The following is a 24102-nucleotide window of genomic DNA, read 5'->3' on the forward strand; positions in this document are numbered from 1 at the left end:
GTTAGAATATGGGACCTTTTATGTCAACTCATTGATAATCAACTGAAGAAGTAACGCTCGACTCAAATGGTAGATGATCCCAAATCATGAACAGAAAAGCAGATGGTTGAAAATAATAGAATATAATAAAATAAGTGTATCCTACCACTGAGTTGTTAGTTGTCTGGTCCTTGGCCTTATTGTCCTCTGGAATAAAGAGAGGGAGATGTCAATTACTTCTGAGTTTGTTATAGTACAATAATACCTCTGAATGGATTTCTTAAAGACAATTCCTCCAAATACTTTCTGTCATTCAATCACAGACAAGCAATATACTGTTGGTCACAATGTCAATACATTTTGTATTTTTGTAAACTATTCTCCTTTTTTATATTCACATAAAATGACTACTTACTATGCTTTGTCCACATCTTCCATGTGACTAGGATACCAGCTGTCACCACCAACAACATGCCCCAAGGAATCAGTAGGAATTTCACATCTATGGACCTGTCACGATGTCGGTGTATGCGGTAGACTGAAGTCAGGCGCAGGACACAGAACTCAAGAGAAAAAACGTAACTTTACTAAAGCTCGTAAAGAAACAAGAAGCCTCCACGCAGGGAGGATCAAATCCACTCACCAACGACATACGAGTACAAGCAACAAACATGCACAGAACACAATGGGAGCCACAGGGTTATATAGGGGCGGAGTAATCACAAGATGGACAACAGGTGTGAAACAATCAGACACAACAGGTAGAACATAGAAACATAGAACATAGATCGGCAGCAGCTAGTACTCCGGTGACGACGAACGCCGAAACCTGCCCGAGCAAGGAGGAGGGGCAGTCTCGGCAAAATCCGTGACAGTACCCCCCCCCCCCGACGCGAGGCTCCAGCCGTGCGTCGACACCAGCCTCGGGGACGGCCAGGAGGACGCGGCGCGGGGCGAGTGGGATGATTGCGGTGGTAATCCCTCAACATGGATGGATCGAGGATATCCCTCCTAGGAACCCAGCACCGTTCCTCCGGAACGTACCCCTCCCACTCCACGAGATACTGCAGGCCCCCCACACGACGCCTCGAATCCAATATGGACCGAACCGAGTACGCCGGTGCCCCCTCGATGTCCAGCGGGGGCAGAGGAACCTCCCGTATCTCCGACTCCTGGAGTGGACCAGCTACCACCGGCCTGAGGAGAGACACATGGAACGAGGGGTTAATACGATAATTAGTAGGAAGTATAGTAACCTATAACATACCTCGTTCAATCTCCTCAGGACTTTGAATGGCCCCACAAACCGCCGACCCAGTTTCCGGCAGGGCAGGCGAAGGGGCAGGTTTCGGGTCGAGAGCCAGACCCGGTCCCCCGGTGCATACACCGGGGCCTCACTGCGGTGGCGGTCGGCGCTCGCCTTTTGCCGTCTGATGGCCCGCTGCAGACGTACATGGGCAGCGTTCCAGGTCTCCAGCAAGCGCAGAAACCATTCGTCCACCGCAGGTGCCTCGATCTGGCTCTGATGCCAAGGTGCCAGAACCGGCTGATAACCTAATACACATTGGAATGGAGAAAGGTTAGTGGAGGAGTGGCGGATGGAGTTCTGGGCTATCTCTGCCCAGGTGAGGTAAACCGACCACTCCCCCCGCTGGTCCTGGCAATACGACCTCAGAAACCTACCCACCTCCTGGTTAACTCTCTCCACCTGCCCATTACTCTCGGGGTGAAATCCTGAGGTCAGACTGACCGAGACTCCCAGACGCTCCATGAACGCCCTCCAAACCCTAGAGGTGAACTGGGAACCCCGATCAGACACTATATTCTCAGGCACCCCGTAGTGCCGGAAGACGTGTGTAAATAGGGCCTCAGCTGTTTGTAGGGCCGTAGGGAGGCCGGGCAGCGGAATGAGGCGGCAGGACTTAGAAAACCGATCCACAACGACAGGATCGTGGTGTTCCCTTGTGAGGGGGGAAGATCCGTCACGAAGTCCACCAATAGGTGGGACCATGGTCGTTGTGGAACGGGTAGAGGTTGCAATTTCCCTCTGGGTAGGTGTCTAGGAGCCTTACACTGGGCGCACACCGAGCAGGAGGAAACATAAACCCTCACGTCCTTAGCTAAGGTGGGCCACCAGTACTTCTCACTAAGACAGTGCACTGTCCGACCGATACCAGGATGACCAGAGGAGGGTGACGTGTGAGCCCAATAGATCAACCGATCGCGGACATCAAGCAGTACGTACACACGACCCTCTGGACACTGGGGAGGAGTGGGTTCGTTGCGCAACGCCCGCTCGATCTCCGCGTCAACCTCCCACACCACCGGTGCCACCAGACACGACGCCGGAAGTATGGGAGTGGGCTCCACGGAACTCCCCTCCGAGTCATACAATCGGGACAGAGCATCTGCCTTAGCGTTCTGGGAACCTGGCCTGTAGGAAAGGGTGAAAACAAAACGGGTGAGATACATGGACCACCTTGCCTGGCGAGGGTTTAACCTCCTCGCTGCCCGGATGTACTCCAGATTGCGGTGATCAGTCAAAATGAGAAAAGGGTGTTTAGCCCCCTCAAGCCAATGTCTCCACGCTTTCAGAGCTTCGACCACAGCCAACAGCTCCCGGTCCCCCACATCATAGTTGCGCTCCGCCGGGCTGAGCTTCTTCGAAAAGAAGGCACAGGGGCGGAGTTTAGGTGGCATACCCGAGCGCTGAGACAGTACAGCGCCTATTCCAGCCTCGGACGCGGCCACCTCAACCATGAAGGCTAAAGAGGGGTCCGGATGAGCCAGCACTGGAGCCGAGGTAAACAGGTCCTTCAAACGATTAAAAGCCCTGTCCGCCTCCGCTGACCACCGCAGACGCACCGGCCCCCCCTTCAGTAACGAGGTAATGGGAGCTGCTACCTGACCAAAGCCCCGGATAAATCTCTGGTAGTAATTAGCAAAACCCAAAAATCGCTGCACCTCCTTTAGCGTGGTTGGAGTCGCCCAATTACGCACGGCCGAAATGCGGTCACTCTCCATCCTCACCCCTTGACGCGGACATATGGTACCCCAAGAAAGAGATGGACTCCTGGAAGAACAGGCATTTCTCTGCCTTAGCATACAGGTCATGCTCCAACAGTCTTCCAAGCACCTTACGCACCAGGGACACATGCTCGGCACGTGTAGCGGAGTATACAAGGATGTCATCAATATACACCACTACCCCTTGTCCGTGCAGGTCCCTGAAAATGTCATCCACAAATGATTGGAAAACTGAAGGAGCATTCATTAACCCGTATGGCATGACCAGATACTCAAAATGTCCAGAGGTGGTGCTAAATGCCGTCTTCCACTCATCTCCCTCACGGATACGCACTAGGTTGTATGCGCTCCTGAGATCCAATTTTGTGAAAAAGCGTGCCCAGTGCAATGATTCCGTCATACTAGCTATCAGAGGTAAAGGATAGATGTACTTAATGGTAATCTGATTTAGGCCACGGTAATCAATGCACGGGCGTAACCCACCATCTTTCTTCTTCACAAAAAAGAAACTTGAGGAAACGGAAGAAGTGGATGGCCGAATGTATCCCTGCCTCAGAGATTCGGTGACATATGTCTCCATAGCTGCCTTCTCCTCCTGAGACAAAGGATACACGTGACTCCGGGGAAGTGCAGCTCCTACCTGGAGATTTATCGCACAATCCCCCGGACGATGGGGTGTTAATTTAGTCGCCCTCTTTTTGCTGAAGACGATAGCCAAATCGGCATACTCAGATGGAATGTGCATGGTGGAAACCTGGTTTGGACTTTCCACCGAAGTTGCCCCCAAGGAAACTCCTAAACACCTCCCTGAACACTGACTGGACCATCTCTTGAGAGCCCTCTGTTGCCATGAAATAGTGGGGTCATGAATGGCTAACCAGGGAAGTCCCAACACCACAGGATGCGCAGGAGAATCAATCAGATAGAGGCTAATCCTCTCCTCATGACCCCCCTGCGTCATCATCAGCAGTGGAGCGGTGACCTCCCTGATTATGCCTGACCCTAACGGGCGACTATCTAATGCGTGAACAGGGAAAGGTTTATCAACAGACACTGTGGGAATCCCTAGGCTACGTGCATACTGGCGATCAATAAAATTCCCAGCCACGCCTGAATCTACTAGCGCCTTATGCTGGGAATGGGGAGAAAATTCTGGAAACAAAATGTCGATACACAAATTAGCAACAGGGAACTCTGGGTGAGTCGGGTGCCTACTCACCTGAGACGGTCGACCAGTGCTCTGCCTGCTGCCTCGACCTCCTGAGAAACCTCCCCTGCACCGACCAGCAGTGTGTCCTCTGCGGCCACACTTGGTGCAGGGGACAGTCTCTCTCCCAGTCTCCCTACCTGCAGCACCTCCTAGCTCCATAGGCTCGGAGGTGCTGGGAGATGGAATGGACAGGCCCCCATCAGAACGTCCGCGGGCTGCCAACATGTTATCCAACCTGATGGACATGTCCACCAGTTGGTCCAGGTTGAGATTGGTGTCCCTGCAGGCCAGTTCCCGACGGACGTCCTCCCTTAAGCTGCATCGATAGTGGTCGATAAGGGCCCGCTCATTCCATCCCGCGCTGGCTGCGACAGTCTTAAACTCCAGCGCAAACTCCTGCGCGCTCCTCATCTCCTGTCTTAGGTGGGCCAGACGTTCTCCCGCCGCTCTCCCCTCAGGTGGATGATCGAATACCGCCCGGAAACGGCGGGTGAAATCCTCGTAGTGGACAGTTCTCGAGTCTATATTTCTCCACTCTGCGTTAGCCCACTCAAGCGCCTTCCCCGATAGACAGGAGATGAGGGCGGACACGCTCTCGTATCCCGAGGGCGCCGGGTGAATGGTGGCCAGGTAGAGCTCTACCTGGAGGAGAAATCCCTGGCACCCGGCAGGTGTACCGTCATATGCCCTCGGGAGCGAGAGCCGAATCCCACTGGACCCAGGTGGAGAAGTGGTAGCCAGTGTAGCAGGTGGTGGTGTGGTTGGACATGGTGAAGGGATACCACCTCTCGCCAATCGCTCCATCATCTGGAAAACTCGTTCCATCGTCTCACCGAGATCGTCCCTTGACGTTGGACTCGTTCCTCCATCGTCTCGGTAGATCCAGTCGTTCCTGCTGACTCCATATGTGCGTGTTTCTGTCACGATGTCGGTGTATGCGGTAGACTGAAGTCAGGCGCAGGACACAGAACTCAAGAGAAAAAACGTAACTTTACTAAAGCTCGTAAAGAAACAAGAAGCCTCCACGCAGGGAGGATCAAATCCGCTCACCAACGACATATGAGTACAAGCAACAAACAAGCACAGAACACAATGGGAGCCACAGGGTTATATAGGGGCGGAGTAATCACAAGATGGACAACAGGTGTGAAACAATCTGACACAACAGGTAGAACATAGAAACATAGAACATAGATTGGCAGCAGCTATTACTCCGGTGACGACGAACGCTGAAACCTGCCCGAGCAAGGAGGAGGGGCAGTCTCGGCAGAATCCGTGACAGGATCTGATGGATTACATAGAAGAACTTGAATCAAAAATACAATTAAAATAGATCATTATAAATTGATCATTTGTGAAAAAGTAATAACTTGTTGTTTACACTGTTGTGATAAATGGAACAATTATTTAGCTATTCACATGTGTGGAAGTTTACATTATTATTATTGAGATTATTACTATACAAATAACGTTGTTTTTTTTAAGTGTGCAACTTGTCCTTGCAAATGAGTGAGAATAACGCAAAAATTGATGCTACTTCTCCAAATAAATGTTCCACCCAAGAGGAAGTGCTAACAGTCTCTATATGCATTTAGGGAGGGTGTTTTGTTAGCTTTAACTGTTGTATTGTATGATGGAATTGTAATCTTTCTTTGTGTTCATATTATCTAACAATTTGTGGGATAATACAGCTGAATGAGTGATAATAACCTCTGGTGGACTTCCTCCATGTTCCCCTCAGCTTGGGTTTCTGTGAGGTAAAACAACAATGCCATCAATGAAATTACTGGTATACCAGATAGTCAGGTTGTATAGCAACATCACATTCATAGTCAATATTCCAATTTGTTTCAGATGATGAAACAAAGTGAATCGCTGTCAAGGATTATGAAAACAGTAGCAGATTTTCACTGACTATCATCTATGACAGGAAGTAAATCATGGAATAAATACATATTTTAATTGTGATACTAATGTAAGAAAATTACATAATTTATATGTGAAGTAACTATGGATATTAAATCGTTTTTGGGGGGGTTCTCTGTGTTGCAGTTTGTTGACTGACAGTGATGTGAACAGCCATCACTAGTTCTCCCACTTCACACCAATACCAGTCAGTGTTCTCCATCTTCAGTCCAATCAAAGTCACTGTTAAGACTTTTCTGTTATTAGCATCACTAGTCCGGTTTAATGTCAGTGATGTTCCATGTAAAGTCCCAGAATACCCACTCACACAATCACCACCCATCCTGCACCACTTTATATCTCCAGAGTTACTATAGTAACAACGGACAGTGACACTCCCTCCTTCTACTCCAGTCACTTCCTGTTGGTCCACATAGAGTTCTGGAGTAGCTGAACACAGAGGTAAAAAAACAAGAATTCAGAGAAGAAAAAAGTGTTTTTACAACAGGCTCCATACAAATTCCTTAAAGCTGCAGTCTGTGATTGGTACATCCATTGTTGGTCTTTTGAATTCATAATAATTATATATAGCCATTGATTATTAAAGAATTTAAAGAGTTCAACTGTTACCCCATCATGACCCCAAATAGAATCTTGTTTTACTCAGTGGTTTGTAAAGAATGTAATTGTAAAAAAACACTGTACACCTTAAAAACATGGTCAGTTCTTGCACCTACACATACAATATATCTCTGTCTATGAATTTCAGACTGGTTACACATTTCTCATTTCATTTGTTGTAATAGGCTATTTACCTGGAGTGACAGATAGGTAGAACCATTGTATCCTGATATCTGGTCCTCCATTGATCACCACAACACACCTGTAATTCTCAGAGTCCCATGACTTCAGGTTATAGTCATGGTCATAGTGAAGATTCTCTTGTTGATGTCATCAGAGATTAAGGCATTACTACTGCTCTTAGGATGGTTAGTGCGTACCACATAAGAACATCCGTGCCAAAGTAATCCTTTACACCAGTATTTCACATGGTTGATGTGATTCAGATCATAGTGACATGGGATGGTGATGGAGCCTCCGGCCTGCACAGACACATGCCTCACTGTGGACACATCAACACAAAACACATTTAGGTTGGAATTCAACAGAATCTGCACAGCAGAAAAGAAATCCCATTGCTTATAAACTATAAAATAGCATGTTAAAGATTGAGATTTACAGTGGCTTGCAAAAGTATTCACCCCCCTTGGCATTTTTCCTATTTTGATGCCTTACAGCCTGGAATTTAAATAATTTTTGGGGGGGTTTGTACAATTTGATTTACACAACATGCCTACCACTTTGAAGATGCAAAATGTTTTTTCTTGTGAAACAAACAAGAAATAAGACAAAAAAACTGAAAACTTGAGCGTGCATAACTATCTCCCCCCCAAAGTCAATACTTTATAGAGCCACCTTTTGCAGCAATTACAGCTGCATGTCTCTTGGGGTATGTTTCTATAATTTTGGCACATCTAGCCACTGGGACTTTTGCCCATTCTTCAAGGCAAAACTGCTCCAGCTCCTTCAAGTTGGATGGGTTCCACTGGTGTACAGCAATCTTTAAGTCATACCACAGATTCTCAATTGGATTGAGGTCTGGGCTTTGACAAGGCCATTCCAAAACATTTAAATGTTTCCCCGTAAACTACTTGAGTGTTGCTTTAGCAGTATGCTTAGGGTCGTTGTCCTGCTGGAAGTTGAACCTCCGTCCCAGTCTCAAATCTCTGGAAGACTGAAACTGGTTTCCCTCAAGAATTTCCCTGTATTTAGTGCCATCCATCATTCCTTCAATTCTGACCAGTTTCCCAGTCCCTGCCGATGAAAAACATCCCCATAGCATGATGCTGCCACCAGGGGTGATGAGAGGTGTTGGGTTTGCGCCAGACATATCGTTTTCCTTGACAGCCAAAAAGCTCAATTTTAGTCTCATCTGACCAGAGTACTTTTGCAAGGCACTGTGGTCCTCTGTAGCTCAGCTGTTAGAGCACGGCGCTTGTTATGCCAAGGTAGTGGGTTTGATCCCCGGGACCACCCATACACAAAAAAAAAAATATGCACGCATGACTGTAAGTCGCTTTGGATAAAAGCGTCTGCTAAATGGCATATTATTATTATTATTATTATTATTATTATTATTATTATTATTATTATTATTATTATTACCTTCTTCCATATGTTTTGGGAGTCTCCCACATGCCTTTTGGCGAACACCAAACGTATTTGCTTATTTTTTTCTTTAAGCAATGGCTTTTTTCTGGCCACTCTTCTGTAAAGCCCAGCTTTGTGGAGTGTACGGTTTAAAGTGGCCCTATGGACAGATATTCCAATCTCCGCTGTGGAGCTTTACAGCTCCTTCAGGGTTATCTTTGGTCTCTTTGTTGCCTCTCTGTGTCACGGTTTACTAAGCCAGAACCCAGAAGCAGACCAGGACAAGGTAAGTGGTGTCAAAGGTGAGTGTTTATTTAACTGATCCACGAGTGCTGCTGAATAATCCAGGGAACAGAGCGGGCGGCGTGGATGAGTTGTTGAGGGTGCAGTAGTTGGTCCAATGATGGCTCGGCAGCCGCCGACCATCAGGCAGAGGTTGGGTGAAGGTTCCGGACGAGTGACTGCAGGGAGAACAAAACGGAGGTAAGCATACAACAAGCAAACAAGGTGCAAAACAACAAAACTCTAAGCTCTAAGACTGATCCGCTGATAAACATACTGTTCATGGCTAACGATCCGGCAGGGAATGGATGTTAGGACAGAGCCTAAGAAGGGTGATGATCAGGACCAGGTGTGCAGATTGCTGATGGGATGCAGGTGCGGAAATCAAGAGAGCTCCCGCCTAGCAACGTTGCCCGGCAACCAGGCAGGGAGCGTTCCAGAACCCTCGGGAAACTGGAGATCCCGAGCAGAAAAACTAGTACCCAGACAGAAACCGACTCAGACTGCAGGGATCGTTACAGTACCCCCCCTCCGACGAACGCCACCGGGCGGACTCCCGGGAGCGCCAGGATGGAGGCGGTAGAAGTCACGAATGAGGTCAGCATCTAGGATCTGTCGCCGCGGAATCCAACTCCTCTCTTCAGGACCATACCCCTCCCAGTCCACGAGATACTGGAAACCCCGGCCCCGCCGTCTGGAATCCATGATGCGTCGCACCGTGTAGGCAGGACCACCTCCGATCATCCGAGGAGGAGGAGGAGGAGGCGGAGGAGGCAACAGAGGACTGAGGAAAACAGGCTTGAGGCAGGAGACATGAAAGGTGGGATGGACTCTGAGCGTCCTCGGTAGTTTGAGTCGAACTGCCACTGGATTGATCACCTTCTCCACCACAAACGGACCAATGAACTTCGGTAACAACTTCCTAGACTCAGTCCGTAAAGGAAGATCCCGTGTGGCCAACCAGACCCTATCTCCGATGGTATAGGTGGGAGGCGGGGATCCGGCGACGATTCGCCTGGAGCTGATACCGGTCCGAAACTCTAAGGAGTGCCTTTCTGGCCCGATGCCAGGTCCGGTGGCAACGACGAATATGGGCCTGAACAGAGGGCACTGAGAGCTCCTTCTCCTGAGAAGGGAACAAGGGAGGTTGGTAGCCATACAGGCACTGGAAGGGAGACATCCCAGTGTCAGATGTAGGGGAGAGTATTGTGGGCATACTCAACCCAAGGCAACTGAGAGACCCAGGAGGTGGGGTTGGAAGAGACAAGGCAGCGTAGCGTGGATTCCATCTTCTGGTTGGCTCTCTCCGCCTGACCATTAGATTGGGGGTGAAAACCAGATGTGAGACTGACTGTAGCTCCAATGGCCAAACAGAAGGACTTCCAGACAGCAGAGGTAAACTGAGGGCCACGGTCGGAAACGATATCACTGGGCAAACCGTGGACCCTGAAAACCTCCCTGACCAGGATCTCGGACGTCTCCGAGGCAGAGGGAAGCTTGGCAATTGGCACAAAGTGGGCGAACTTGCTGAATCTGTCCACGATAGTCAGAACGACCGTGTTCCCCTCAGAAGCGGGCAACCCAGTGACAAAGTCCAGGGCCAGATGCGACCATGGTCGCCGGGGAATAGGAAGGGGGTGAAGTAGTCCAGAGCTGGGCCGATTGGTACTCTTATTCTGCGCACACACTGGACAGGCAGCAACAAAACCCCGAGTATCCTCGGCCATGGCAGGCCACCAAAAACGTCTGCGAAGAAACGCCATCGTCCGAGCCACGCCAGGGTGACAAGCCATCTTGCTGGCGTGGGACCATTTGAGGACAGCAGGACGAACCGACTCAGGCACAAACAACCGACCGGGTGGACCGTTACCGGGACCGGGCTGCGTCCGAAGGGCCGCCATCACCTCCTCCTCAATCTTCCACATAACTGCTCCCACGACGCAGTTCCGGGGGAGAATTGTCTCGGTCTTGGACCCACTCTCTCTTCCGTCTTGGAGAACATCCGGGACAAGGCGTCCGCCTTGCCGTTCTTAGATCCAGGTCGGAACGTCAGGGAAAAATTGAATCGTCCGAAAAACAACGCCCACCTGGCCTGACGGGAGTTGCGACGTCTAGCCGATTGCACGTAAGCAAGATTCTTGTGGTCAGTCCAGACAATAAACGGTTGCTCCGCCCCTCCAACCAGTGGCGCCACTCCTCCAAGGCAAGTTTCACCGCGAGAAGCTCCCGGTTACCCACATCGTAGTTCCTCTCCGCAGGCGAAAGGCGACGAGAGTAGTAGGCGCAGGGATGGAGTTTACTGTCCGTGGAGCATCGCTGCGACAGGATGGCGCCAACTCCCACATCAGACGCGGTCCACTTCAACGACGAACTGACGGGCCGTGTCCGGTTGAGAGAGAATCGGTGCGTTGGTGAATCGCCTCTTCAAATCCAGAAACGCTCGATCCGCCTCCGGATTCCACTTGAAGGTCCTGATACTGGAAGTCAAGGCAGTTAACGGAGCGGCCACACGGCTGTAATCCCGGATGAATCTGCGGTAGAAATTGCAAACCCCAAAAATCTCTGGAGCTGCAATCTCGTACCGGGCTGGGCCCATTCCAGAACCGCTCTAACCTTCTCCTGGTCCATCCTAATCTCTCCCCTGGAGATGATGTACCCGAGGAAGGATGTCGTGTGGGCGTGAAACTCGCACTTCTCGGCCTTCACGAACAGGCGATTCTCCAACAATCGCTGCAGAACCTGCCGGACATGCTGGACGTGGTCGGAAGGTTCCTTCGAGAAGATCAGAATGTCATCCAGGTAAACAAACACAAAGAGACCGATCATATCTCTCAGGACGTCGTTCACCATACTCTGGAATACCGCTGGAGCATTGGTCAGTCCAAACGGCATCACCTGATACCGAAGTGACCCATCGGTGTATTGAAACCCGTCAACCACTCGTCCCCCTCTCTGATCCGGACCATGTGATACGCATTGCGTAGGTCTAGCTTGGTGAACACCGTAGCACCCTGTAAGGAGTCGAAGGCAGAACTCATCAAGGGCAGGGGATACTTGTTCTTGACCGTGATGTCATTCAACCCCCGATAATCAATACACGGTCGAAGAGAGCCATCCTTCTTACCCACAAAGAAGAATCCTGCCCCCAGGGGTGATGACGAGGGCCGAACGAGACCAGCAGCTAGGGACTCCTTGATGTAGGTCTCCAAAGCCTCACGTTCAGGTCGGGAGATACTGTATAACCTTCCCTTGGGGTAGACAGCTCCAGGGAACAGGTTGATGGCACAATCATATGGTCGGTGGGGGAGGGAGTGACAGAGCCTTCTGCTTACTGAACACTTCCCCCAAATCGTGATATGTCTCGGGAACCAGGGACAAATCTGGGGGTTTAGCCTCAATCACCTGACTGGGAACCGAATGGGGACAGGCAGTCTTGAGACAGTTAGCATGACAATCAAGGCTCCAACTCGTTACCTTGCCCGTCACCCAATCGAACGTGGGATTGTGTTCCTTCAGCCAGGGGTATCCAAGGACCAGAGGAACATGGGAAGACGGCAGAATGAAGAATGAAATCATCTCAGAATGATTCCCCGACAACAGCATCTTAACCGGTTCAGTCCTCATCGTGATACGTGCCAGACTACTGCCGTCCAGATTGGTAGCTTCAATGGCTTCCGGCAATTGCTCCTTGGAAAGCCCCAGCTGTTCCACCAACTCGGCATCAAGAAAGCTTCCATCGGCACCTGAATCGATAAAGCGTTAATCGCTAAGCTCTGATTCCTGTTCATAAGGGTAGCCGGGAAACGGGGTCTGACAGAGGTATTGAGAGGTCGAAACTGGCTCGCTAAAAGTCCTCCCAACTTTAGCGAGCCGCGCAGTTTGACGACCGCCGGGAACAAGTGGCGAGGTAATGTCCCGAACCACCACAGTAGAGGCAACAGTTAGTCCTACGTCTGTGTTGGCGCTCCTCCTTGGTTAACCCGTGCCGCCCCACTTGCATGGGTTCAGAATCGGGGAGACAGGACCTCTCCACTAATCCTGTGTGGTGGACGATGATCGACGTATTCTGATCCAATCCCCGACCCGACTGGAACCTGAGAAGCTGATCGGTTGGACGGGACCCATTGCTTCTCCCTCCTTCGCTCTCGGACTCGATTATCCACCCGAATAGACAAGGCTACCAAGCTGTCCAGGTCACTAGGCTCCGGATAGGAGATCAACTCATCCTTGAGCTGCTCCGACAGACCCTGGTAAAAGGCCGCTTGCAGAGACTCCTCATTCCACCCACTCTCCACAGCCAACGTCTTGAACTCGATCACGAAGTCGGCCACGCTGCGAGTTCCTTGGCGAAGCGAAAACAGGCGCCTAGCTGCGTCCCTCCCTCGGACGGAATGGTCGAAGAGCTTCCTCATCTCGGCCGTGAACCCCTGGTATGAAGCCATGCAGGGATCCTGTCGTTCCCAAACGGCTGAAGCCCACTCCAGCGCTCGACCACGCAGCAACTCAATCACAAAGGCTATCCTAGCCTTGTCTGTGGCATAAGAGTAGGGCTGTAGATCGAACACTAACCCACACTGCATAAGGAAGGAACGGCATCTTCCCAGCTCCCCCTCATATTTATCCGGCGTCGGAACCTTGGGCTCACGGAAGGACACAGCTCCAGAAGCGGCAGGCGAGATGGGTGAAACCGGTAGTGGATCCTCCACCGGAAACTTGCGCTGGTTCTGGACCTCCGTCAGACCGGTAGAAAGGTTCAGAACTGACAACGCGATCTCCTGTAGTACCGTGCTATGATGGCCCAACATCTTCTCCTGATGGGTAATGGCATGGCGAACAGAGTCCAGGTCCGCTGGGTTCATTACTGGCCGGATCGTTCTGTCACGGTTTACTAAGCCAGAACCCAGAAGCAGACCAGGACAAGGTAAGTGGTGTCAAAGGTGAGTGTTTATTTAACTGATCCACGAGTGCTGCTGAATAATCCAGGGAACAGAGCGGGCGGCGTGGATGAGTTGTTGAGGGTGCAGTAGTTGGTCCAATGATGGCTCGGCAGCCGCCGACCATCAGGCAGAGGTTGGGTGAAGGTTCCGGACGAGTGACTGCAGGGAGAACAAAACGGAGGTAAGCATACAACAAGCAAACAAGGTGCAAAACAACAAAACTCTAAGCTCTAAGACTGATCCGCTGATAAACATACTGTTCATGGCTAACGATCCGGCAGGGAATGGATGTTAGGACAGAGCCTAAGAAGGGTGATGATCAGGACCAGGTGTGCAGATTGCTGATGGGATGCAGGTGCGGAAATCAAGAGAGCTCCCGCCTAGCAACGTTGCCCGGCAACCAGGCAGGGAGCGTTCCAGAACCCTCGGGAAACTGGAGATCCCGAGCAGAAAAACTAGTACCCAGACAGAAACCGACTCAGACTGCAGGGATCGTTACACTCTGATTAATGCCCTCCTTGCTTGGTCCGTGAGTTTTGGTGGGCGGCCCTCTCTTGGCAGGTTTGTTGTGGTGCCATATTCTTTCCATTGTTTAATAATGGATTTAATGGTGCTCCGTGGGATGTTCAAAGTTTCTGATATTTTTTGTATAACCCAACCCTGATCTGTACTTCTCCACAACTTTGTCCCTGACCTGTTTGGAGAGCTCCTTTGTCTTCATGGTGCCGCTTGTTTGGTGGTGCCCCATGCTTAGTGGTGTTACAGACTCTGGGGCCTTTCAGAACAGGTGTATATATACTGAGATCGTGTGACACTTAGATTGCACACAGGTTTACTTTATTTAACAAATTATGTGACTTCTGAAGGTAATTGGTTGCACCAGATCTTATTTAGGGACTTCATAGCAAAGGGGGTGAATACATATGAACTCACCACTTTTCCGTTATTTATTTGTTAGAATTTTTTGAAACAAGTAACTTTTTAATTTCACTTCACCAATTTGGACTATTGTGTGTATGCCCATTACATGAAATCCAAATAAAAATCAATTTAAATTACAGGTTGTAATGCAACAAAATGAATATTTTGAATACTTTTGCAAGGCACTGTATTAAACAGTGTTTACAGTGAATTGACACAATGGACTTCAGCCTTCATAGAAACATGTTACACATACCTGCTGAGACTCTGCAGAGGATGAGGATGAGGAAGAGGAGGAGGAGGAGGAGGAGGAGGAGGGAGAGATGAAGAGCCATGTGAAGGTTTCAGTCTGCCTGTTATATTATATGGTACCTGAGCACAAGTGTGTGTCAACGACCAAGGCAACAGCAATAATTACTACTTGTTCACAGACCTCACTTTAACTCTCTTCCTGCTTCTGTTTGTGTGTACATGGCCCCCTCAGTGGCAGATAGCAACTATTGCATCATATGGACTAGTTTAACCCCAAAACTCATAGTCACTATGACGTATTTCAGCTTTCTCTAGGGGTTTTGGGACATTGAGTCCTGCTGCTCTCTACTGGAACATAGTAGAAACAAAGATTCGATAATTGGGCGACATGCACCACAATTCCATTGACAAAAATCAACATTTAAGTATATAAGAAACTATATGGTAAATGCAGTGGCGGCTCCTGAAAAAATTCTCAGGGGGGGCAATTTTTCTGATGATTTAGGTGACCTACACACATTTAAAAAAAGATATGTCCAGCAACAACATGAAGACAGGGGCAGCATATAAGTCAATACTGATATACACATTACTTGCTTAAAAAAGGCCTCATGGTTGAATTGGAAATATGTGCACCTGAGCATAATTCACAACAAGCAAGCAGGAGCTTTTGATAGAGGCTACTGAAAACATTGATGCAAGTTATTGGTAATAATAAATTTTTATAGACTTCCATATTCTGCCCTCTTGTATAGATTTGTGAAAATGAACAGTGATAGACATTTTGCCTGAAAACAGAATTTGAAAATAATTTATAGAAAAGGTAAACACAGCTATCTGTATGGCTTTGTAAAAATGAACAACCATATTCTGGCCAATTGTATAGATTTGTAAATATGAACAACCATATTCTGGCCAATTGTATAGATTTGTAAAAATGAACATGAACAGATTTTTTTTTTTTTTTACTTTTAAAAAAAATGAAAAATAACTATTTTAAACAACATCAACTGTGAACTGATTTGGGCGTGTGTGTGTTAAAGAGACAGACAGGGAGGGACAAAGAGAGAGAGAGGCTACATTACTTGTACTGAAACTGTTCTCTTCTCTCTTTCAATGCAGCAAAGCGGTCAATGACTTTCTCATTGAAAATCAGGCATGCTGAGGACTAGTTCCCTCTCCATGGAAAGCATGGCCAGTGCATTCAGACGTTCCTGGCCCATTGAATTTCGCAGGAATGTCTTAACTCGTGTCAAAGTTGAGAAACATCTCTCAGCTTCAGCTGTTGTCATGGGAGTAGTTATGAGGATGTTCAACAGAGTCACAGTCTCAGAGAACGTCTCCTGGAGGTTGTAGCTCATGAGAACCTGGTACAGTGCCAGTGCACTGTATCAATTTCCAAAATATGATTTTTTAATTTTTTTATTCCTCTTTTTAGTCAACTTTAGAATGTGTTCATACACTTATGAGCACCACTGTACAGTACACATAGTATATAAAATAAGCTAGATTACACCACTGGCCATATATAATGAGAATAATGTCATTTCAAACACAAATGCAGTCTCCTTTCATGCATACATTTTCAAATAAAGCTCTGCTTTGAGAAAGATCGAATGATATTGTTTAATCTTACCTTATGGCCTGCACACTGCTTGTGAAGCTGTCGAGGGCACGTTTGATGAAGACAGCATCGATGTCCTTCTTCTGTAGCTTCTGGTACAGAATGTCGACGTGGGGCATGATTTTGTGAAAAAAGCCCCAGGAAAAAAATAAAATCTTCATCATGTAGCATCCTCACGTAGCCAGATGCCTCTCTCACGGTGGGCTGGTCAAATGAACCCGTCCATCGTAAGCTTGCGCAATGAGTTTGACTTTCTCGTCGTCGGCAAAAAGACAGTTCAGTCTCTCCAAAAGCACACTGGCGATTGAGACTGAGGTTGATTCCGAGATGGGAAGGAACTCAAAAAAGCGCTCCTGCACTTTGTGGTTGCTATCTATGTACCTCAGCACAAGCACCAGCTGTGTCTGTGTAGAAACGTTCGTGGTCTCGTCAGCTTGGATAGCTACGAAGTTCGCCGACTTCACCTCCTCCACAATATGTTCCCTCATGACCGCTAGCATACACTCCAGTAGCTCGTTTTGAATGGTCTTTGATGTACCCTTAAACTTTAGCATTTTTAAGATGGTCATCAAACACCTCATCTAATTGTGCCACAAAGTCCAAGAAAAATACCAGGGTTGGTGGAGCCCTCAGTTTCATCTTTGCCTCGCAAAGCTAACTCAAACACTCCGCAAAACTTCACACACTGGATTAGCCGGCTGAGGATGTGGCGGTTCTTGCTAACCTCATCGTTGTGGTGGCGGACAGCTAGCCTGTATCCCTCATCCAGTTGAGTGGCAATGTTCACTCTCCCCAAAGCAGACAATCTCAAACAGCTATCCATGTGGGTCTCTGACAGCTCATGTTTCTTAATCTTTTCTGAAAGATGGTGCATGTCCGTTACACCAGTCGCTGTCCAAGCGGTGCTATCTGCCGTGCCGCCTTCAGGGTGAAAGAGTAAGCAGGGGTAGCAGAAGACTGCATTAGCTACATCGCAGCCTGCTAGCCAGGTTTTTCGTTCGTACCAATTTTTGGAAAATCCTCGGGTGTAGGACTTTCCCCCTTTAGTAGAAACCTGTTGAATTATTAAATTTGGTCTGGGAGGTCCTAATTGTTTCGTTGCCAATTTATCTTGATTTGTTCGCCGACAAAAAGGAACTTCTTTTAAAGAGACAATCGAGTTGCACTGAACGCTAGCCATCTTGGTGAATTGATTGACGCTGCTACCCGCTCTTTTCTTAGTTATGTTCATGGTTATGTTACGTATGACGAAAGCGCGTAAGTGCAAGCCCTCCCGGAATCCATAGAGATTGTATTGAAAGCTCTGATATAAAAAAAAAATAATAATTTACATGAGAGTCTATGAGAGACTTCTGGGGCGATTTTCAACCTGACTGAAATCGCCCCAAAACGGGCGGGGCCATTTGAAGCACGACTTTAGCCTGATTGGACATTTAGTGGCAGATCAGACGTCTAGATTAGAACACTGATAACTACTGTTGCCGTGATATAATTGATTAGAAAAAAAATCCCTTCCTTTTACCCGTTTGGCAGTGCGTCGCCCATATCGCCCTAATGAACACACCGCCCCTGGGTAAATGTACTGCATATTCTAGAAATGTTTAGATTTGAGGGGTCAGGTGCTACAGAGATGTAGTAATGGGTACTAGACCAAGACCTCCACAGACTCTCATTTTAAACCAGGTTCATGGTTCATGTCACGATCGTTCACGGAAGAGACGGACCAAGGCGCAGTGTGATAAGCGTACATTATTTATTAAGTACTTAACACACGAACCAAAACAACAAACAAACGATACGTGAAGTCCTGAGGTTACACAAAACAAACCTTTACGGAACAAGATCCCACACCGACTAGTGCCAAACAGGCTGCCTAAGTATGGTCCCCAATCAGAGACAACGAGCTACAGCTGCCTCTAATTGGGAACCACCCTGGCCAACATAGATCAACACGATCTAGAACAAAAACATAGAAAACTAAACATAGAACATACACACCTTGGCTCAACATTTAAGAGTCCCCAGAGCCAGGGCGTGACAGTACCCCCCCCCCTCCCCCAAAGGGTTAGGGTAGGGGCCGGGTGGGCATTCCGCCTCGGAGGTGGATCCGCTGACTGGAGTTGGAACGGACCCCGGTGGAGCGGATTGCTCTGGCTCCGGATTGGAGCAGCTGACCGGTGCCGGACCAGGCACCGGTGGAACAGGCACGCGCCGTGCCGGACTGGACACACGCACCACTGGCTTGGTGCGGGGAGCGGGAACGGGCCGGACCCGGCTGACGACGCGCACCACTGGCTTGGTGCGGGGAGCAGGAACGGGACGGACCAGGCTGACGACGCGCACCACTGGCTTGGTGCGGGGAGCAGGAACAGGCCGGACCGGGCTGACGACGCGCACCACTGGCTTGGTGCGGGGAGCAGGAACGGGACGGACCGGGCTGACGACGCGCACCACTGGCTTGGTGCGGGGAGCAGGAACGGGACGGACCAGGCTGATGACGCGCACCACTGGCTTGGTGCGGGGAGCAGGAACAGGCCGGACCGGGCTGACGACGCGCACCACTGGCTTGGTGCGGGGAGCAGGAACGGGACGGACCGGGCTGACGACGCGCACCACTGGCTTGGTGCGGGGAGCAGGAACAGGACGGACCGGGCTGACGACGCGCACCACTGGCTTGGTGCGGGGAGCAGGAACGGGCCGGACCGGGCTGGCGACGCGCACCACTGGCTTGGTGCGAGGGACAGGAACAGGCCGGACCGGGCTGGCGATGCACACCACTGGCTTGGTGCGGGGAGCTGGAACGGGCCGGACCGGACTGGCGACACACACCACTTGCTTGGTGCGAGGAGCGGGACTGGGTTCCTTTATAAACCTCCGCTCCTTCTGCTGCCTAACCAGCTCCTCTCGCCGTGCCCCTACACTCTCCTTCTCCCTTGTCGCCTCCTGTAGCCTCGTCGTCGACGGCGTGAGCCCCTCCCTAAAAAATTTCTGGGCTTGTCTCTCCCCCGTGATCATGGCCTCCATCCCTCTAGCCAGACTCTCTCTCATCTCCTCCAAAGTCCATCCTCTCTCCTCGTCACGCTGCTTGATCCAGGCTTGGTGGGATCTTCTGTCACGATCGTTATTAGATGAGACGGACCAAGGCGCAGCGTGGTAAGCGTACATTTTATTTGTAGTACACAACACGAACAAAACAATAAACGATACGTGAAGTCCTGAGGTTACATACAACAAACCTTTACAGAAAAAGATCCCACACCGACTAGTGCCAAACAGGCTGCCTAAGTATGGTCCCCAATCAGAGACAACGAGCTACAGCTGCCTCTGATTGGGAACCACCCTGGCCAACATATATCAACACGATCTAGAACAAAAACATAGAAAACTAAACATAGAACCTACACACGCTGGCTCAACATTTAAGAGTCCCCAGAGCCAGGGCGTGACAGTTCAGGGTCCTCCGGACAGGAAATGTACAGCTCATAACAACAGATGTCCTCTAAGCAAAAGTGTGAAAGTTAGCTCAGAATGCTGCAAGTTTCAGCTAAAATCATTCCATGATGTCATGTTAAATACTGAGATATACATTCTGTTATTGGCTCCAACACAGCAAACTACTTCAGATACATTAGCATTTCACTCTCAAAATCACAGAGCACGGAGCTCACATCATGTTGTGCAAATGATCTTGAGAATAATAAAATGTCTTAAAAAATATTCATGACATTTGTTTTGATCGCTTTCATACTATTTTCACACGTATATGGTAACATTTCACAACTCTTAGTACAAAACTCAAAACAGATCATCAAGAAGGCTGTTTTTTCAAAACTTTAAGCACATTTTCAATTGACTAAGTACAACACACAAAATCTCACCAACTTGTTCACCAAACATAATCAGTGTTTCATCTAAGAATACCTTTCACATGAAGTAATTGCCTTTCACAATGTAATAATCACAACACTTATCATATGATTCTCTTCTCATTTGTTTAAATACATTTGACCATCATGCAATCCAACGGTGCTTAATGGTTAATCACTTAACCGTTTGGTAAACCTATAGATTTTCAACTGGTTTGTCTGCTATATATGGATTTAGAGAACTACAGAAATACAATGTGTGTTTGTATAGTATAAACATTTAAATGACATGTATGATACATGTAACCATACAAAATGACCATTCATTATTACTAATTGATTTCACATAGCGTCAACCACTATTGGTCACCATATAAAAGGGTGTGTGTGAACACTTCCTGGCACCATCCCTACGGTGAAGAATGATGGTGACAGCATCATGCTGTGTTTTCTCTTTTTTTCATTGGCAAGGACTGGGAAACTAGTCATGATCGAGGCAAAGATGAATGGAGCAAAGTACAGAGAGATCCTTGATGAAAACCTGCTCCAGAGCAATCAGGACCTCAGACTGGGGCGAAGGTTCACCTTCCAACAGGACAGTGACCCTAAGCACACAGCCAAGATTACGCAGGAGTGTCTTCAGTACAAGTCTCTGAATGTCCTTGAGTGGCCCAGCCAGAGGCCGGACTTGAACCCGATCTAACATCTCTGGAGAAACCTGAAAATAGCTGTGCAGCAACTCTCCAAATCCAACCTGACAGAGCTTGAGAGGATCTGCAGAGAAGAATGGGAGAAATTCCCCAAATATAGGTGTGCCATACTTGTAGCGTCATACGCAATGTATATACTGTATTACTTCACTATTTGATGCACATGCTACTTCACAATATCATATTGGAACAATACTGTATAAATAATATTTACATTTACATTTGAGTCATTTAGCAGACGCTCTTATCCAGAGCGACTTACAGGTGCAATTAGGGTTAAGTGCCTTGCTCAAGGGCACATCGACAGATTTTTCACCTAGTCGGCTCGGGGATTAGAACCAGTGACCTTTCGGTTACTGGCACAACGCTCTTAACCATTAAGCTACCTAACCAAAATATATTTCAGAGGGTGATGGTGATTGATGCTGCTGTTAACCATCACAAGTATATCTTTGTTGATGAAGCGGGCTTCAACCTGGCCAAAACTCAGCGCCGTGGTTGGAATCTCATCGGCCAACCGGCGACCGTCCAAGTTCCTGGACAACGTGGTGGAAACATCTCCATGTGTGCAGCTACCTCTGAAGATGGTGGTGTAGGACGTAGGCCATTACTTGGATCCTATAAAGCTGCACACCTCATTGTGTTTCTCAATGAAATTGAGCAGGCCTGTCAAGGTGAAGGGGTCACCTATGTCATTGTGTGGGACAATGTCAGGTTCCACCATGCAGATGTGGTTCAGGCATGGTTTAGGGCACATCCCCGATTCATGACCCTATACCTTCCCCTATACTCTCCTTTCCTCAACACTATTGAGGATTTTCTTTCAGCATGGAGGTGGAAGGTGTACGATCAACATCCCCATGAGCGTGTCACCCTCCTTCTGGCCATGGATGAGGCATGCCACGACATCAATTCAGACCAATGTGTTCATTGAATGTCTTCATTGATCACACCTTTGATTATACATTGGATAAATGTTATGGAAGTTATACATTTTCTGTCAATTCTGTTGGGTAATGTAAGTGTATTGCCTAATGTGAAAACAGTGTAATCTACTGTAATTGACAGTACTGTAGCATATTACTTTCAACACTTCTAAGGGCGATTTGAAACACGTATCCTGCATTGTTTGCTATTGGATTAACTGGTAGTTAAAACTACTAAATTCATTATGTTGTGTTTTGGTGATTAAACCAATGTTCTCATTACATTTCACAATAAACTTATATTTTGAATCAATGGTTGTGTGATGATAGATGTTTATAATCCAAATGAATGCACAACGACAGGTTTGGAATGAAAGACTGGCTGCGTTACAGGTGTGACCAGTTTGGAGTTCTGTACTAAGAGTTGTGAAAATGTACCACAAACTTGTGAAAATAGTACCATAGCGATAAAAAAAACTGCAGCAAAGCATTTATATTAAAGTTGGAGAAGGTAAAGACAGAATAGTAGTCCAAGGCTCTGATTCAACAAGGAGAGGATTTGTTGCATGTGTTTGTGTTTGTGTATGTGTGTGTGTGTGTGTGTGTGTGTGTGTGTGTGTGTGTGTGTGTGTGTGTGTGTGTGTGTGTGTGTGTGTGTGTGTGTGTGTGCGCGCGTGTGTGTTTTATTCACCCACCAGTGGAAAACATTTACAAATCTATTTTAAAAAATAAAAATATTTCTTCTATCGCTCTGATATAGGACAGACACTTCAAAACATAATTCCTTTAAATGCATTTTTTGATTAGCTGATTCACCATTTATGAACATGTTATTAAATGTGTTTCAATGAGATAATAGCAGCAAGGCCAAATTAATTTTTTTATCAAAACATTTTGTTATACTTTTTTTAATACTTACAAATACATATTTTGTTACGTTACAGCCTTATTCTAACAATGATTACATTGTTTTTCCCCCCTCATCAATCTACACACAATACCCTAAACTGACAAAGCAAAACCAGGTTAAAAATTGTTGCAAATCTATTAAAAATTTAAAAGTGAAATAGCACATTTACATAAGTATTCAGACCCTTTTCTCAGTACTTGGTTGAAGCACCTTTGGCAGCGATTACAACCTCGAGTCTTCTTGGGTATGACGCTACAAGTTTTGGACACCTTTACTTGGGGAGTATCTCACATTCTTCTCTGCAGATCCTCTCAAGCTCTGTCAGGTTGGATGGGAGCGTCACTGTACAGCTATTTTCAGGTGTCTCCAGAGATGTTAGATCGGGTTCAAGTCCGGGCTCTGACTGGGCCACTCAAGACTTGTCCCGAAGCCACTCCTGCATTGTCTTTGCTGTGTGCTTAGGGTCGCTGTCCTGTTGGAAGGTGAACCTTCGCCCCAGTCTGAGGCCTCTGTACTTTGCTCCGTTCATCTTTACCTCAATCCTGACTAGTCTCCCAGTCCCTGCCGCTGAAAAACATCCCCAGAGCATGATGCTGCCACCACCATGCTTCACCATAGTGATGGTGCCAAGTTTCCCTCCAGATGTGACACTTGGCATTCAGGCCAAAGAGTTAAATCTTGGTTTCATCAGACCAGAGAATCTTGTTTCTCATGGTCTGAGAGTCCATTAGGTGCCTTTTGGCAAACTCCAGCTGAGCTGTCATGTGCCTTTTACTGAGGAGTGGCTTCCGTCTGGCCACTCTACCAAAAAGGCCTGATTGGTGGAGTGCTGCAGAGATGGTTGTCCTTCTGGGAGGTTCTCCCATCTCCACAGAGGAACTCTGGAGCTCTGTCAGAGTGACCATCAGGTTCTTGGTCACCTCCCTGACAAAGGCCCTTCTCACCCGATTGCTCAGTTTGGACGTTATAAAAAATAAAAGAGCATAACTCTACGTCCTAATGTTCATAGATCTCACTGTTTTTAACTATCTTCTTGCTTCTGTTTGAATGTACATAACCCCCTCAGTGGTAGATAGCAGCTATGGTATTCTATGGTCTAGTTTTAACCTAAAACATATTCATTTCAACACATTTTGTATTCAGCATCATCATCATATTTATTTTGTTACACAGCTTGTACATTTAATTTACACTCTTGATCATGATTAGTTACAGGTGTTGGACATTTGACTAGATACATAAGAGAAATAAGATGAACATGTAAAAAACAAGTGACAAGGGTAAAAGGTGGGTGACACATAACTACTATAACAGATAGTGTATGTGGTGACAATGAAAACTA

At 47.8% G+C, this 24102-nt stretch overlaps 1 long non-coding RNA gene across 1 annotated transcript; it reads right to left on the reverse strand.

The window, feature by feature from the left end:
- Positions 1-5926: 5926 nt before the first annotated feature.
- On the reverse strand, positions 5927-7234 carry LOC123483435. The gene is made up of 3 exons (XR_006658244.1): positions 6937-7234; positions 6450-6571; positions 5927-5966 (listed from the first exon to the last, which is right to left on the reverse strand). It is a non-coding gene; the product is annotated as an uncharacterized LOC123483435 (long non-coding RNA).
- Between the last annotated feature and the right edge of the window lie 16868 nt (positions 7235-24102).

Source organism: Coregonus clupeaformis, unplaced genomic scaffold, assembly GCF_020615455.1.
Source record: "Coregonus clupeaformis isolate EN_2021a unplaced genomic scaffold, ASM2061545v1 scaf0111, whole genome shotgun sequence".
In the NCBI taxonomy this organism is placed as follows: Eukaryota; Metazoa; Chordata; class Actinopteri; order Salmoniformes; family Salmonidae; genus Coregonus; species Coregonus clupeaformis.